Source organism: Saimiri boliviensis, chromosome 13, assembly GCF_048565385.1.
Source record: "Saimiri boliviensis isolate mSaiBol1 chromosome 13, mSaiBol1.pri, whole genome shotgun sequence".
NCBI classification, from domain to species: Eukaryota; Metazoa; Chordata; class Mammalia; order Primates; family Cebidae; genus Saimiri; species Saimiri boliviensis.
The window spans coordinates 62,994,472-63,012,347 of NC_133461.1; the positions used below are offsets into that span (position 1 = coordinate 62,994,472).

Below are 17,876 nucleotides of genomic sequence, written 5' to 3' on the forward strand. Positions count from 1 at the left end.
AGTTGACAAAACTTTTGCAATTGGGTTTATAGCCCTTAACATAGTAATAAGACAAGGGGGAGAGAAATGTGTTTTCTACCTCATCTAGAATTTATACCACGGGGAATATAGATATTATTGCTTTTGGTCTTATCTGGGATAAAATGTTTGCTTTTTTGCTTAGCTGACCTAACCAATTAGGATTCACTGCAATCTGCCTACACAACTTTTATACTCACATGGTCTGACAGGTATTCTTGGTAAGAGGTCTTAGTCATACAAGGCATAGCACAGCAATCTGAAACAGAAAATAATTAAAAATTTCACCAATCCAATTCATCATGACCATTCTTCTGTATATTAATAAACAGTGGTAGACATTCTTTGAAAAGTTATTTGAAATGAGTTTTTTATATATAGAGAGAGCAGCTCAACTGTTTTAGAGAAACAGCTACCAACACCAAACGAGTTCCACTGGAGCTACAATTCAAAAGTTATTCACTTTGAAATCATTTTAACAATTGAAATATAATCTTTTAAAACGTTTAATTACCCTAAATCAGCTATAGTCCCCAGTGTGTTAGGATGATATATCCAACTTCCTCATTGATGTTTCCACCTGAACAATGACACTCCAGATACTGCAAATGTAACATATTTGCAACTGAGCCCATCTCCCTCCACACTGCCTCCCCATTCCAGGGTCTCCTCCTATTTGCACTGATTACTGGCTGCCCATCTGCCCAGAGCTTCCTCTTACAGTTGTTCAGACTGTGCACCATCCAAGAGTACCAAGCCAAGGGGCAAGTGGAGGCAGAACTCCACCGTGGGCTCCACACCCACGGTTCATCTGCCACAGGGCTGCATCATCCCAGGAGAAAATGCATCTTTTTCTCATTCAAACAATGCTACCTTCTGGATAATATGTCTGAGCCAGAGAACTAGGACTTGCCATCATTTTATCCTTTATATCACACCCTACCAACTGCAATCAGGTTTTGTTGATTTTTAATTTTCTAAACCTTTGTTGATTTTACCTTCTTCCTCTACTATGAACTCTGAGCATTCTAATTTTATGTCGTAGTCAATCCAAAGGTCTTAAGTTCTTTGCAAAGCAAGGTTCCTGCTACCTCTCCACTCCAGACTTCTGCTGGTCCCTCAACCACTGAACATCTTCCCCATTGCTTGCCCTCCCTTTTTCAACTTACCTAATTCTAACACGTCTTTTCTTTTTTTGTTTGTTTTTTAACTTATTTATTTTACTTTCGGTGCATACTATATCTGGCATTTCTCCCCGTGTTATCCCTCCCCACCCTCCCCTCCCTCCCCACCCCTTGCTGTCTCTCCCCTACCCCGCTCCCAACTGCCCCCAGTGTGTGACGCTCCTCTCCCTGAGTCCACGTGTTCTCGTTGTTCAACACCCACCTATGAGTGAGAACATATGGTGTTTGGCTTTCTGTTCTTGTGTCACAAACTCATCGTTTTTATGGCTGCATATTATTCCATGGTGTATATGTACCACATTTTCTTTGTCCAGTCTATCATTGGTGGGCATTTGGGTTGGTTCCAGGTCTTTGCTATTGTACACAGGGCTGCAATGAACATATGTGTGTATGCGTCTTTATAGTAGAATGATTTATAGTTCTTTGGGTATATACCCAGTAATGGGATTGCTGGGTCCAATGGAATTTCTATTTCTAGATCCTTGAGAAATCGCCACACTGTCTTCCACAGTGGTTGAACTAATTTACACACCCACCAACTGTGTAAGAGTGTTCCTAATTCTCTACATCCTCTCCAGCATCTATTGGTTCCAGATTTTTCAATGATCGCCATTCTAACTGGTGTGAGATGGTATCTCAGTTCGGTTTTGATTTGCATTTCTCTAATGACCAGTGATGATGAGCATTTTTTCGTATGTTTGCTGGCCTCATATATGCCTTCTTTTGAAACATGTCTGTTTATATCCTTTGCCCACTTTTGAATGGGATTGTTTGTTTTTTTCTTGTAAATCTGTTTTAGTTCTTTGTAGATTCTGGATATTAGCCCTTTGTCAGATGGGTAGCTTGCAAAAATTTGTTCTCATTCTGTTGGTTGTCGATTCACTCTAATGATGGTTTCTTTTGCTGTACAGAAGCTCTGGAGTTTAATTAGGTCCAATTTGTCTATCTTGGCTTTTATTGCCATTGTTTTTGGTGTTTTAGTCATGAAGTCCTTGCCTATGCCTATGTCCTGGACAGTTTTGCATACCTTTTCTTCTAGTGTTTTTATGGTGTTAGGTTTTATGTTTAAATCTTTGATCCATCTGTCATTAATTTTAGTATAAGGTGAGAGGTAGGGATCCAGTTTCTGCTTTCTGCACATTGCTAGCCAGTTTTCCCAACACCATTTATTAAACCTTTCCCCATCGCTTGTTTTTGCCAAGGTTTGTCAAAGATCAGATGTTTGTAGATGTGTGGTGTTTCTTTGGCATCTCTGTTCTGTTCTATTGGTATAAGTCTCTGTTTTGGTACCAGTACCATGCTGTTTTGATTACTGTAGCCTTGTAGCATAGTTTGAAGTCCAGTAGTGTGATGCCTCTGGATTTGTTCTCTTTGCTTAGGATTGTCTTGGCTATGCATGGTCTTTTGTGATTCCATATGAAGTTTAAAGTGTTTTTTTCCAGTTCTGTGAAGAAGGCCATTGGTAGCTTGATGGGGATAGTGTTGAATCTGTAGATTACTTTGGGCACTATGGCCATTTTCAAGATATTGATTCTTTCTAAGCATAAGCATGAAATGTTTCTTCATCTGTTTGTGTCCTCTCTTATTTCATTGAGCAGTGGTTTGTAGTTCTCCTTGAAGAGGTCCTTTACATCTTTTGTTAGTTGTATTCCTAGTTATTTTATTCTCTTTGTAGCAATTGTGAATGGGAGTTTGCTCTTGATTTGGTTCTCTATCTGTTATTGGTATATAGGAATTCTTGTGATTTCTGCACATTGATTTTGTATCCTGAGACTTTGCTGAAGTTGCTTATCAGTTTGAGAAGATTTTGGGCTGAGATGATGGGGTCTTCTAGATATACAATCATGTCATCTGCAAATAGAGACAGTTTGACTTCCTCCTTTCCTAATTAAATACCCTTTATTTCTTTTTCTTGCCTGATTGCTCTGGCTAGAACTTCCAATACTATGTTGAATAGGAGTGGTGAGAGAGGGCATCCTTGTCTAGTGCCAGATTTCAAAGGAAATGCTTCCAGTTTGTGCCCATTCAGTATGATATTGGCTGTAGGTTTGTCATATATAGCTTTTATCATTTTATGATACATTCCATCAATACCTAGTTTATTGAGAGTTTTTAGCATGAAGCGCTACTGAATTTTATAGAAGGCCTTCTCTGCATCTATTGAGATAATCATGTGGTTTTTGTCTTTGGTTCCATTTATGTGATGGATTACATTTATGGATTTGCATATGTTGAACCAGCCTTGCATCCCTAGGATGAAGCCTACTTGGTCATAATGGATAAGCTTCTTGATGTGCTGTTGCAATCTGTTTGCCAGTATTTTATTGAAGATTTTTGCATCGATGTTCATCATGAATACTGGCCTGAAGTTTTCTTTTTCAGTTGAGTCTCTGCCTGGTTTTGGTATCAGGATGATGTTGGTCTCATAAAATGAGTTAGGGAGGATTCTCTCCTTTTGTATTGTTTGACACAATTTCAGAAGGAATGGAACCAGTTCCTCTTTGTATGTCTGATAGAATTCGGGTGTGAACCCATCTGGACCTGGACTTTTTTTGGCTGGTAGGCTATTGATTGCTGCCTCTACTTCAGTCCTTGCTATTGATCTATTCAGGGTTTCAACTTCCTCCTGGTTTAGTCTTGGTAGAGTACAAGTGTCTAGGAATTTATCCATTTCTTCCTGGTTTACTGTTTTATGTGAGTAGAGCTGTTTGTGGTAATCTCTGATAGTAGTTTGTATTTCTGTGGTATCAGTGGTGATCCCCTTTATCATTTTTTATCGCATCTATTTGATTCTTCTCCTTTTTCTTTTTTATTAATCTGGCTAGTGGTCTATTTTTGTTGATCTTTTCAAAAAAACAGCTCCTGGATTTATTGATTTTTTGAAGGTTTTTTTTGTGTGTGTGTGTCTCTCTCTTTCAGTTCTGCTCTGATCTTAGTTATTTCTTGTCTTCTGCTAGCTTTTGAGATTTTTTGATCTTGCTCCTCTAGCTCTTTCCATTTTGATGATAGGGTGTTGATTTTAGATCTTTCCTCTCTTCTCTGGTGGACATTTATTGCTATAAATTTCCCTCTCAACACTGTTTTAAAGGTGTCCCAGAGATTCTGGTAAGTTGTGTCTTCATTCTGGTTGGTTTCGAAGAACATCTTTATTTCTGACTTAATTTCATTGTTTATCCAATAGACACTCAGAAGCAAGTTGTTCAGTTTCCAGGTAGTTGTGCAGGTTGAGTGTGTTTCTTGATCCTGAGTTCTAGTCTGATTGCACTGTGGTCTGATAGACTGTTCGTTATGATTTCTGTTCTTTTGCATTTGCCAAGGAGTGATTTGCTTCCAATGATGTGGTCAATTTTAGAGTAAGTGCAATGTGGTGCTGAGAAAAATGTATATTCTGTGGATTGGGAGTGGAACATTCTGTATATGTCTACTAGGTTTGCTTGGTCCAGCTCTGCATTCAAGTCCTAGATACCCTTGTTAATTTTCTGTCTTATTGATCTGTCTAATATTGACAGTGGAGTGTTGAAGTCTCCCACTATTATTGTGTGGGAGTCTAAATCTTGTTTTAGGTTGTTAACAACTTGCTTTATGTATCTGGGTGCTCCTGTGTTGGGGGCGTATATATTTAGGATAGTTAGCTCTTTCTGTTGGATTGATCCTTTTGCCATTATGTACTGTCCTTGTCTCTTTTTATCTTTGTTGGTTTGAAGTCCATTTTATCAGAGACTAGGATTGCAACCGCCTTTTTTTTGTTCTCCATTTGCTTGTTATATCTTCTGCCATCCCTTTATTTTGAGTCTATGTGTGTCTTTATATGTGAGATGGGTTTCCTGAATACAGTACACCGATGGGTTCTGACTTTTTATCCAGTTTGCCAGCCTGCATCTTTTGATTGGGGTGTTTAGGCCATTTACATTCAATGTTAATATTACTATGTGTGAATTTGATCCTGCCATTTTGTTACTGGCTGGTTTTCTTTCCCATTAGTTGATTCATTTTCTTCATAGCATTTTTGGTCTTTGCCAACTGGTTTGCTTTTGCAGTGACTGGAACTTGTTCCTTTCCGTGCTTAGTGTTTCTTTCAGGAGCTCTTCTAGGTCAGGTCTGGTGGTGACAAAATCTCTAAGCAATTGCTTGTCTGTAAAGGATTTTATTTCTCCTTCACTTATGAAGCTTAGTTTGGCAGGATATGAGATTCTGGGTTGAAAGTTCTTTTCTTTAAAGGTGTTGAATATTGGCCCCCACTCTATTCTGGCTTGTCGGGTTTCTGCCGAAAGATCTGCTGTGAGTCTGATTGGCTTCCCTCTGTGGGTGACCTGACCTTTCTCTCTGGCTGCCCTTTGCATTTTTTTCCTTCATTTCAACCCTGGTGAATCTGATAATTACATGCCTTGGGGTTGCTCTTCTTGAGGAATATCTTTGTGGAGTTCTCTGTATTTCTTGAATTTGAAATTTAGACTGCCTTGCTAGGCTTGGGAAGTTCTCCTGGATAATATCCTGGAACATGTTTTCCAGCTTGGATTCATTCTCCCCATTGTATTCAGGTACACCACTCAAGCATACATTAGGTTTTTTCACATAATCCCATATTTCTTGGAGGCTTTGTTCTTTTTTTTTTTTTTTAATACTCTTTTTTTTCTCTTGTCTTGCCTTCTCTTTTTATTTCATTGAGTTGATCTTCAATCCCTGATATCCTTTCTTCTGCTTGATCAATTTGGCTATTAAAAGGTGTGTTTGCTTCACGTATTTTTCATGCTGTGTTTTTCAACTCCATCAAGTTGTTTATGTTCTTCTCTAAGCTGGTTATTCTAGTTAGCATTTCATCTAACCTTTTTTCAAGGTTTTTTGTTTTTTTGCATTAAGTTAGAACGTGTTCCTTTCGCTCAGAAAAGTTGGTTATTATCCACCTTCTGAAGCCTGTTTCTGTCAATTCGTCACACTCCTCAGCCAAGTTGTGACCCCGTGTTGTTGAGGAGTTGTGATTCCTTGAAGGAGAAGAGGTATTCTGGTCTTTGATGTTTTCATCTTTTTTGTGCTGGTTTTTCCCCCATCTTTGTGGATTTACCTGGCTGTGGTGTCAGGGAGCTGCTTGATGAGGTTGCTTGTCTACCTGTGGAGGCGTTATTGGGTTTCTAGGGACTCCTTCAGGTTACTAGGGAAGCTTCCTGTGTCTTTTTTGTTTATACTGGGAGATTAGGTCCGCCTCTTCCACTGACCTGTAGGCGCTGCTGGGTTATCAAGAAGGACATCCAGTTGCTGCATAGGTTTCCTGTGTTTTTTGTTAAACGTGTAGCGCAGTCCCACCCCTCTAGTCATGGGCTGTGCCCTTCCTCTACTGGGCTGGATTATTCAGGGTTCATCTCAGACTGTGGCACTGGCTGTGCAACCCACTAGAGTCAGAGCTTCAGCCCTCTGGGGTTTGTAGGGGAGGGTAGGGACCTACCCAGCTGCACCCAGCCATCTCCCCCTTTCAGCTTCCTCTCTCTTCGGTCATGGGGTAGGTGCCCACCCAGTTGCTCCCACTTACAGCTCCCTCTCTGAGTGAGGGGAGGGGGCAATAGCTCAGTCCGCAGGCTGTTACTCAACTCCATGCTTGTAATTCCTGGTGCTTGACTGGCAAAGATCCCCTGTTCTGTGTATTGCTGAGGCTTTGGGGGAAGTGCTGTATCTGGACTGGAGTGCCAGACGGGGAGCCTCTGACTCACTGGTCAGATGCACTTTCTGGGTGAAGCAGCATCCCTCCCTGCCTCGGTCTGCCCTGAGTAGGCTTTGCTCATCATCGGACCACACCCATTGAAATGCACCTGGTACCTCAGTTGGAGCTAGGAGATCTCTGGATTTCTGCATCTCTCTCGCTGGGTGCTATGCACTGGAGTTGTGTCTAATCAGCCATCTTGGATCCTTTTCTAACTCATCTTTTCTGACTCCACTAAAAGAGACTTCACAGCCTTCAGGAAGGTCTTCCTTGCCTACCTCTGGCTCCAAGTAAACCAAGGGTGACTTTTCTACAGTACATTTCTTGTGCATGCCTTTATTGTAGTTTTTGTTTGCAGATATACCTCCCTTTATGAGCCTGTAAGCATCCTGATGACAAGGACTGTGAATTACTGATCCCTATTTTCCACTGTCTAGATAGTACCTGGCTCACAGCAGTCTCTCAATATGTGTTTATTGACTTGAACTACATAAACATGTCTATCTGAATTATAGAGAAGCCTCAAGCCCTTAAATCCAGTGAATTAGTTCTTGATCCATACATTATCCTTTAGAATGCAGTATGACTAGAGTGAGCAGAATTCTCAAAGTTAATTCCTTCCCCTTTTTCTTTAATATACAAAACAATAAATGAACCAAAAAAATCACTTCCTTTCCATATATCATTTGCTTCTAGTCAGATGATATTTATGTTCTTAAGACAGGCACTTATGTACTAAATTCAGTAACATTACATTCATTTTGTAGAATGTAAATATAATTTTTCATGCCTAGCTCCTGGTAATACTCTGAACATCTATGCAAATGAACAGCATAGACTTGATGCCTGTAGCAAAGTATTACCGCAGAAGACACAAGCACTGCCAAGGCTGGCCTGCCTTTCATGGCGAATAACACCCCATGGCTTGTCAAACTGAAATCATCTGGGTACTGATGTTATTCTCCTCACCATCAAAATGATCTGCCTTGCTAAGCCCTGGAAATTATCTCAATAACCTAGATTTGTTTAAAACAGCAAGAAAGCCTTAATTCATATTATTTTATATCACGGGAAAAAATGAAAGTTTTTACACTGAGGAGAAATTTCAACATACAATTTGGTAACAACTGAATTTCCTCTGGATTTAGAAATAATAAAGCAAAAATATAAAAGTCACCTAATGATCCATATAAGATTTTGGCGCCAGACCAAAAAGGGATCATATACAAGATACCATCAAATACATAAGAGATGAATGATAACAGATAGATAGATAGATAGATAGATAGATAGATAGATAGATAGACAGACATACAGATAGATAGATAGATACATAGATAGTTTAACACAGAGAAAAACAGGCTTAAAGAGAAGTTTTGTATAATCCTTTATAATGTCAATTCTCAGAACATATTCTAACCAACCAAATATGACACTTCTTTTGACATAAACCTAACTTGATATCCTTGGCATGGTATCAAAATACATGGATTATTATGATGATCCATGATATGTGGCCTACTCCCAGGAAGTCCCAAATGTCACATCAGCCACATGCCTCCATGCTGAGCTTTGAAAAAATATACAGTTTTCAGAGAAAAAAAAAGAATAATATTAAATTATAAAACACATCAAAGAAACACATTATCCAGGGTAAGTAAAGGGATGTGGCAATTAGACAGAGATGCATCCAGTGTCCTCTGGCTTTGTGACAATGCCTGAGCACCACCTACCATAAACAAGGTGATGTTCAGTGATTTTAATTACAGAATTTTCTAAATAGTGTTTTATAGTTTAAAAAAACCATAGATAAGTACATATAAATGATTTGTATTTATGTGGAAAAATTGAAAATAGGGTACTAATTTTTCAATTTAATCCTCTAAATGATTTCCCTTCATAGTAAAATTCTCTGTCTGCACATTGCCAAACACTAAGGACATAAATTAGATTGATACTTAGAAAGCATCTGAACACTTCAAATTAAAGGAGTCTATAAATAACTAAAATAATTCACTGTCTGTCTATGTCCAGGTGCTATTTGGTAATTCTTTCAAAAACATTTTATTGATCATCTGTTAATCTCCAATATAGTCACAGGTACCTTGAGGAATATGAAGCCAATTAATCACACAACTTCTAAAGGGAGATAAGTACAGCAACTATATGTCCTGGATAACTCAAGGTACATCTTCCTCCTGCCACTCATCCTAGCATAAGGATTAACAGCACTGCTTTCATTCCCAAAAATGTCCCAGTTTAAACAATAAATCATATGGTACCATACAGGTAAGAAACATACACAAATTAATAAGAAATGTGCATACATTAAAAAATTACAGTGACCTGGGTGATCACAGGAGGAGCAATGTGTCCAATGACATGCACGGTGAAAGAACATTTCTGCTGGTTCTAGGTTACTGCAAAGATCTTTAATGAATTTATCACCAAAGTATTGAATACAAATTTCCGATCACTGTACTGATTTCCCACTATTTCAAAGATATTGCCAGCCTAGAATTTATTTATCTGGTTGATGCTCAATATTAATAATACATAGTGTTTCAATAAATTAGTAAATGATTACAAGTGAATGCATTTTGATAACTTATGCACAAATTATTGATCCTTCTTAATTGTATTAATAATAATAGCTAACATTACTTGAGTACTCAGGTACCAGGCATAGCTATCAGTCCTCTACATATACAATTTCAATTAACACTTATGACAGCCCAACAATATGTGTACCACTGCCACCCACATTTCACAGAAGAGGAAACACCAAGGAGTTAAGTAATTTGTCCAACGTTATACAACAGACAAGTAATCAGATAGTACAATTCTGGGGTCCCTCTTTGAACACTATACTATGCCATTGTAACTTTTGTAATTATCTTTTAAGTTTCATCATCTGCAACTTATCCACTCATTACACTAGCCAAATCCTTGCCACACACAAAGATTTAAGTGAGAAACTGACACCAAACTTCCTGTGGGAAAAATGCCATCATGTGAAGCTCATCTGCATATTGGCTTCATATTGCCACTTTACTTATGTCAGGGCAGCCAACTGCTATCAGTTTTATTTTAAATTTTACCTTTATGACCTATTTTGGAATCTTAAAATATTAATAGTTAATTATGTGTTAATTCTGCACCCATACATCTCAGGTAACACCTTATGAGAAGAGCACAGGAAGTCCCAAGATTCAGGATCCAAAGAGTATCACAGAGATTGTCTGAAATTCAGAATGTTCTAAATAGCTGCATTACTCTCACTGAGTCGATGTCACTTTCATGCCACCCCCATTAGAGATAGTACTGGTGCCCACTGGTGGACAGGTCACATCACTGGACCCCTTGCAGACAATCCCCAGCACCAGCCTGAAATGTGGCAGCCATGTGGGGTGGCTACACCCAGAGGAATAGCAGTGTTCACAGTGGTTTGGCTCTCAGGAACTCCAACTCCTAGGGGAAACAAAAGTGCTCCACATGAAGGGAACATACCATGGGACAAAAGAATCTGGGTACCAGACCTTCAATCCCAGTACATTCTGCTTGTGGGAAATTTCTCTCAGCAGAGGCATGAGTGCAATGCTGGTGCTCATGAAGGGTCTTGGAGGAGACTTCTTTTCTCTCTTGCCCATCACTGCAAACACAGCTGGGGCTTCTCCATAAGAGCCTGACATGGGTGTATATATAGACAGCCTTTCTGGAACACTTAAGAGTGAGAGTATCATCACAGTAGGAGTGTCCTCCATATTCAGGCTTGCAAAAGAAGTAGAGTCACAACTCCTCTCTTTAAGGAACATCAACATTACTAGACATGAAAACAGGTACCTGTCTGATATGAGTAGTTGGAACATTGGGTCAGGAGTGCATCTTGGAGTTGGATCACTTTCCTGTGGGCCTGGAAGAAGAGCTACAGTGGCTCCCACCCTTCCCCCTCATAAGACCTCAGTTTTTCACTGAGAGCTCCCCCAGCCACCTCTGTCAAGGCTGGGACATTTGCCCAATATTGGGTACTGCATTTACCGACCTGCTTTAGCCACAACCTGTTTATACCCAGGGATACTTCCCCTACTGACCTGAAGCCTTAACTATTCAACCCAGTAAATAAAATACTGGGGACAAAATAAATAAGTAAATAAATTAAGTGCACACTGTGGGGAAACAAGATAAGCTTCAAGAGATCTCTGCCATTCCAACACCATAGGAGATGCAGAACTTGCTCATGCGCTAAGCACATTGTTCCTACAACAGGCACCTTGGAAAGCCATAATATAAAGATTTACTATAACCAAGGAACGGATATACAGAGTCCTCACCACTAAAAGCACCAAGAGCCAAATTACGTAACAATAAACTATAAACATTAAAGTCACATCCTTCTGAAATACCAGATAAAAAATTCAAAAGGTTGGTTATTAAGCTACTCAGGCAGATACCAGAGATGAAAACCAACATAAAGAAATGAAAAAAAAATCAAGATATAAATAAAAAATATTATAAAGAAAAAGATATTTCAAAGAAAAACCAATCAGAACATCTGGAAATGAAAGACACACTGAGGGAACTAGAAAATGCAGTGGAAAGTTTTAACAATAAACTAGACCAAGTAGGAGAAAAAAATTCAGAGTTCAAAGATAAGGCTTTTGAATTCACCCAGTCAGACAAAAAATTTAAAAATAAATCAAAGGGAATGAAAATACTCTCCAAGGAATTTGGGATTATGTAAAAGGTCCAAACCTAAAAATAACTGGTGTTCCTGAGGGAGAAGAGAAAAGAAAATGTTTAGAAAAATTATTTGATGGACTAATAGAGGAACACATCCCTGATCTTGCCAGAGATTTGTATGTCCAAATACAAGATGCTCAAAAAATTCCTGGGAGACTCACTGCAAAAAGGAGGTCACCAAGGAATATAGTCATCAAGCTATCTAAATTCAACATGAAGAAAAGAATTTGAAGAGCAGTGAGACAAAAGGCAACATGTAACATACAAGAAAAATCTACCAGACTAACAGCAGTCTTCTCAGTAGAAATCCTAAAAGCCAGAAGGAATTGGGATTTTATTTTTAGCCTCCTTAAACAGAATAACTGAGAGCCAAGAATACTGTATCCAGCAAAACTAAGTTTCATAAGCGAAGAAGAAATAAAGTCATTTTCAAACAAACCAATGCCGAGGGAATTTGTCACTACCAGACCAGCCCTATAAGCGATGTTAAAAGGAGTTACAAATCTTCAAGCAGAAGCTCTATATGCACTAGAATAGAACCTCTTGAAAGCATAAAACTCACAGGGCTGTAATCCCAGCACTTTGGGAGGCCGAGACAGGTGGATCATGAGGTCAGGAGATCAAGACGACCCTGGTCAACATGGTGAAACCCCGTCTCTACTAAAAATACAAAACTTAGCTGGGCTTGAAGGCATATGCCTGTAATCCCAGCTACTCAAGAGGCTGAGCCAGGGGAATCACTTGAAAGGGTATCAGAGATTGCAGTGAGCCAAGATCACCACTGCACTCCAGCCTGGCAACAGAGCAAGACTCTGTCAAAAAAAAAGAAAAAGAAAAATCCTCACAGAGCCTATAAAACAATAACACAATGAAGAAAACAAACCATCTAGGTAACAATTAACATGATGACTGGAACAGCACCTTACATCTCAATATTAATGTTGAAAGTAAATGGTGTAAATGCTCCACTTAAAAGATACAGATTGGCAGAATGGGTAGAAAAATCACAAACTAAATATCTATATTCAAGAAACCCACTTAATATGTAAAGATTCATATAAATTCAAGGTCAAGGGGTGAAAAAAGATATTCCACACAAATGGAAACCAAAAGCTCGCAAGAGTTGCTATCCTTATATCAGGTATGTCAGACTTTCAATCAACAAAAGTAAAAAAAGACAAGAAGGTTATTATATAATAATAAAAGGATCAATCCAACAAGAAGATATTACAATCCTAAATTTATATGCCCCTAAATATCTAACTCTGGAGCTCCCAGATTCATAAAACAATTACTACTAGACCTAAAAAGAGAGATAGAACAGTAACACATTAATACCCAGGGACTTCCACCCTCCAGTGACAGCACTAGACAAAGCAGCAAGACAGAAGGTCTACAAGGAAGCAATGAAATTAAACTACATGCTAGCAAATGAACCTAACATATATTTATAGAACATTCCACAAAAGAACTGCAGAATATTTATTCATCTCATCAGCATATGGAGCATTCTCCAAGATAGACCATATAATAGGCCACAAAACAAGTCTGGATGCATTTTTAAATACCAAAATCATATTAAGTATCTTCTTAGGTCACAGTAGAATAAAACTGAAAATTAACTCCAAAAGGAACCCTCAAAACTACACAAATACATGAAAATTAAACAACAAGCCCATGAATGATTTTTGGTTTAACAATGAAATCAAAATGGAAATTTAAAAATTCTTTGACATGAGTGACAATAGTGACAGACTACTAAAACCTCTGGGATTGTAAACATCCTTGACTGGAGCTGGAAAAAAAAAAAAAAAGAAAAAACCTTTGGGATATTGCAAAAGCAAATGCTAAGAGTAAAGTACAATGCTGAATGCATATAAGAAAGCCTGAAAGTTCACAAATTGACAACCTATTGTCATACCTCATCAAACTACAGAAAGAAGAACTAAACCCAAAGCTAGCGGAAGAAAAGAAATGACAAAAATCAGAGCAGAACTAAGTCAAATAGAAACACAAAATACACAGCATCAATGAAACAAAAAGCTGCTTCTTTGAAAATATGAACAGAATCTATAGACCGTTACTACCTAGATTAACCCAAAAAAGACAAGAGAATATTCAAATAAACTCAATTAAAAATCAAAATGAAGACATTACAACCAAAACCATAGAAATATAAAAAATCATTTGAGACTACTGTTAACACTTCTATACACACAAACTAGAAAATCTAGAGGAAATTCCTAGAAACGTACAACACTCCCAGATTAAATCAGAAAGAAATAGAAACCCTGAAGGGACCACTAACAAGCAGTGAGTTTGAATCAGTAATTTTTAAAATGCCAACAAGAAAAAAGCATAGAACCAGATGAATTCACAGCTGAGTTTTACCAGACATTCAAAGAAGAATTGGTACCAATTCTACTGAAACTACTCTGAAAGACTGAGAAAGAGAAAATCCTCTATAACTCATCCTATGAAGCCAGTGACACTCTGATACTAAAACCAGGAAAGAGCATAACAAAAAAAAAGGAAAAGAAACCTGCAGATCAATATCCCTAATAAACATAGATGCAAAAATCCCCAATAAAATACTAATCAAATTCAACAGCACACCAAAAACATAATACACCATGAACAAATGGGTTTTATTACAGAGATGGAGAGATGGTTTAACATGTGCAAGATAATAAATGTAATATATCACATAAACAGAATTAAGAAAAAAATCCATATGATTATTTAAATAGAGATAGAAATAATAAATTATGCAAGGAAGGAAGGAAAGGAAGAAAGGAGGGAGGGAGGGAGGAAGGGAGGGGAGAGGGGAGGGAAGGAGGGGGAGGGGGAAGGGAGTAGTGGGGAAAGAGGAGGGAAATCAGAATATCAAAAAGACATCCGCACTCCCATGTTTACTGAAGCACTACTCATAAGGGCCAAGATTTGGAAGCAACCTGTGTCCATGAACAGACGAATGGATAAAGAAAATGAAGTACGTATACACAATGGAGTACTATTCAGACATAAAAAAGTAAAATCCTGTCATTTGCAACAACATGGGTAGAACTGAATTATAGTTACCAAAGTCTGGGAAGGGTAGTGGAGGGTGGTGCAGAAGCGAGGATGGTAAATGGATACCAAAAGCAGGAAGAATAAGATCTAGTATTTGATAGCACAAGGTGACTGCAGTTGATGTGGTTCCGATCTGTGTTCCTGCCCAGATCTCATGTTGAATTGTAATCCCCAGTGTTAGAGGTGGAATCTGGTAAGAGGTGAGTGGATCACAGGGGCAGAATTCCCCCTTGGTATTGTCTTGGCAACAGTGAGTTCGTTCTCGTGAGATGTGGTTGCTTAGAAGTGTGTAGCACCTCCTCTCTCTTCCTCCTGCTCCAACCTTGTAAGTAATGCCTGCTTCTCCTTTGTTTTCTGCCATGACTATAAGTTTCCTGAGGCCTCCCCAGAAGTGACGACACCATGTTTCCTGTATAGAATGCAGAACCGTGAGCCAATTAAATCTCTTTTCTTTATAAATTACCCAGTCTCAAGTCTTTCTTTATAGCAATGCAAGAATGAACTAATACAGAAAATTGATATCAAGGAGTGGAGCATTGCTATAGAGATACCTGCAAATGTGGAAGCAGCTTTGGAACTGGGTAACAGTTGGAAGAGTCTAGGGGGCTGAGAAGAAGATAATATGACGAAGGAAAGTTTGGAACTTCCTCGAGACTTCTTGCATGGTTGTGACAAAAGTGCTGATCGTGATATGGACAGTGAAATACAAGCTGAGAAGGTCTCAGATGGAAACGAAGTTACTGGGAACTGAAGCAAAGGTCAGTTTGTTGTGCACTAGTGAAGAGCTTTGCTGCTGCATTGTGACCCTGCCTTAAGGATTTCTGGAACTTCAAACTTGAGATATGACTTAGGGTACCTGGTAGAATAAATTTCTAAGCAGCAAGCCTTCAAAATGTGGCCTGTCTGCTTCTAACAGCCTAGGCTTATATAGCAGCCTATGCTCATATTGTGTGAGCAAAGAAATGACCTGAAATTGGAAGTTACATTTAAAAGGGAAGTGGAGTGTGAAAGTTTGGAAAATTTGCAGCCTGGCCATGTGGTACAAAAGAAAAGACCATTTTCAGGGGAAGAATTCAAGCAGGCTACAAAAATTTGCATGGTAAAGAGAAGCCAAGTCCTAATAGCTAAGACAATAGGGAAAAAGCCCTCAAAGCATTTCAGAGACATTCCTGGCAGCACCTCCCATCACAGGCCTGGAGTTTTTGAGAGCCACACTCTGAAGCCTCTGCTGCCCTGTGCAGCCTCAGGACACTGTTCTGCATCCCAGACACTCCAGCTCCAGCCTTGACTCAAAAGGGCTCATGTACAGCTTGTGCTGCTGCTTCAGCAGGTACAGGCCATAGCCTCGGCAGCTTCCAGATGCTGTTAAGCTTGCAGGTGCACAGACCTGAAGCTTGGGAGCCTCTGCCTAGATTTCAGACAATGTATGGAAAAGCCTAGATGCTCAGACAGAAGCCTGCTGCAGTGGCAGAGCCCAAAGGGAAAACCTCTGCTAGGGCATTGCACAGGGGAAATGTGGGGTTGGAGCCCTCACACAGAGTCCTCACTGGGACACTACATAGTGGAGCCATGAGAAGAAGGCCACTGCCCTCCAGACCCTGGAATGGTAGAGCAACCGACAGCTTGCACCATGCACCTGGAAAACCTGCAGGCATTCAGTGCCAGTCCCTGAGAGCAGCCACAGGGGCTGAACCTTGCAAAGTCACAGGAGCTGGGACTCCTAAGGCCTTGAGAGCCCAGCACTCACACTGGTATCCTCTAGCTGTGAGACATGGAGTCTAAGGAGATTATTTTGGAGTTTTAAGATTTAATGACTGCCCTGCTGGATTTAAGACTCAATACATACATAAGAGGTTTTGATAAAAGTTAATAACTCTTAATAATTTAAAAATTTAATAAAATAGAAATTGAAGGGAATTTTATAAACCTGATTAGGAACTTTTATGAAACACCCATAACTAGCATCACACTCAATGATGAAAGGCTGAAAACCTGCCACTTAAAGTCACAAACAATTCTAGGATGTCCACTTTTATCACTTCTTTTTAACATTGTGCTATCAGTTCCAGCAAAGGAAATTAGGCAGGAAAAAAGAAACAAAAGGCTTCCAGATAAGAAGAGGTGAAATGATCTCTATTTATGATGACATGATCTAGTATGTTGAAAATCCTAAGGATTCTACTGAAAAAAATATTTGAAATGAGAAATTAGTTTGCAAGGTTGTAGGACATAAGATCAATATCTAAAATCAGTTGCATTTCTATCACTAGCAATCCAAAAATAAATTTTTAAAAAACATATTTATAATAGTATCAAAAATAACCTACTTAAGTATAAATTTAACAAAGGAAGTGTAAAGCTTGTAAACTAAAAATTATAAAACATTATAAAAAGAAATTCATGAAGAAGTAAATAAATACAGTAACTTGTTCATAGGTTGAAAGAATTAATCATTTGAAAAACAGCACTATTCCTCAAATTAATGTACCAATTCCACACAATCTCTACCAAAATCCCTGTTAGATTTTTTGCAGAAATTGACAACTGATCCTATATTTCTCATGGAAATGCATGGGATTCAGAATAGCCAAAACAATCTTGAAAAGAAGAATGAAGTTAGAGGACCCACACTTCCTAATTTCCAAACATATTATGAAGCTACAGTAATCAAGACAGTGTGGTACTGACATAAGTACAGACATATAGACCAAATGAATAAATTTAAATTCCAGACAAAAACTCATATTTATGGTCAACTGATTTTCAAGAAGAGTGTCAAAACCATTCTTGGAGAAAAAATAGTCAACAAATGGAGCCCCATGTGAGGAGTGGAAGCCTCTGCCGGGATGAGTATATACATATATTCCCCAGCTCGGTCAACCAAGAAGCCAGGGAGAAGCAATGCCTCAATAGCAGTGAGCACTAATTAGGGAAATGGAAATTAAAAACACAATGAGATACCACTTCTCGTATACTAAGGCAACTATAATAAAAAAGAGAGAGTAATAAGGACATGGAGAAACTTGAACCCTAATAGTTTGCTAGTGGAATGTAAACTGGCTCAACTACTTAGGAAAACACTTTGGCAGTTTCTCAGTGTTAAACAAAATGAACCAGAAATTCCACTCTTAGGCATATACCCAAGAAAAGCGAGAACATATGTCCACACAAAA

The 17,876-nt window shown here is 38.7% G+C and overlaps 1 protein-coding gene across 4 annotated transcripts in view; it reads right to left on the bottom strand.

Moving 5' to 3' along the window:
• L3MBTL4 (L3MBTL histone methyl-lysine binding protein 4) overlaps nt 1-17,876 on the bottom strand; it is a 456,802-nt gene that overhangs the window by 356,340 nt on the left and 82,586 nt on the right. For all 4 annotated transcript variants that reach the window (XM_074383753.1, XM_074383752.1, XM_039463865.1 and 1 more), the window contains exon 2: nt 219-277. The gene's annotated coding sequence lies outside the window, so the exon portion shown is untranslated. The remainder of the gene's footprint in view (nt 1-218; nt 278-17,876) is intronic.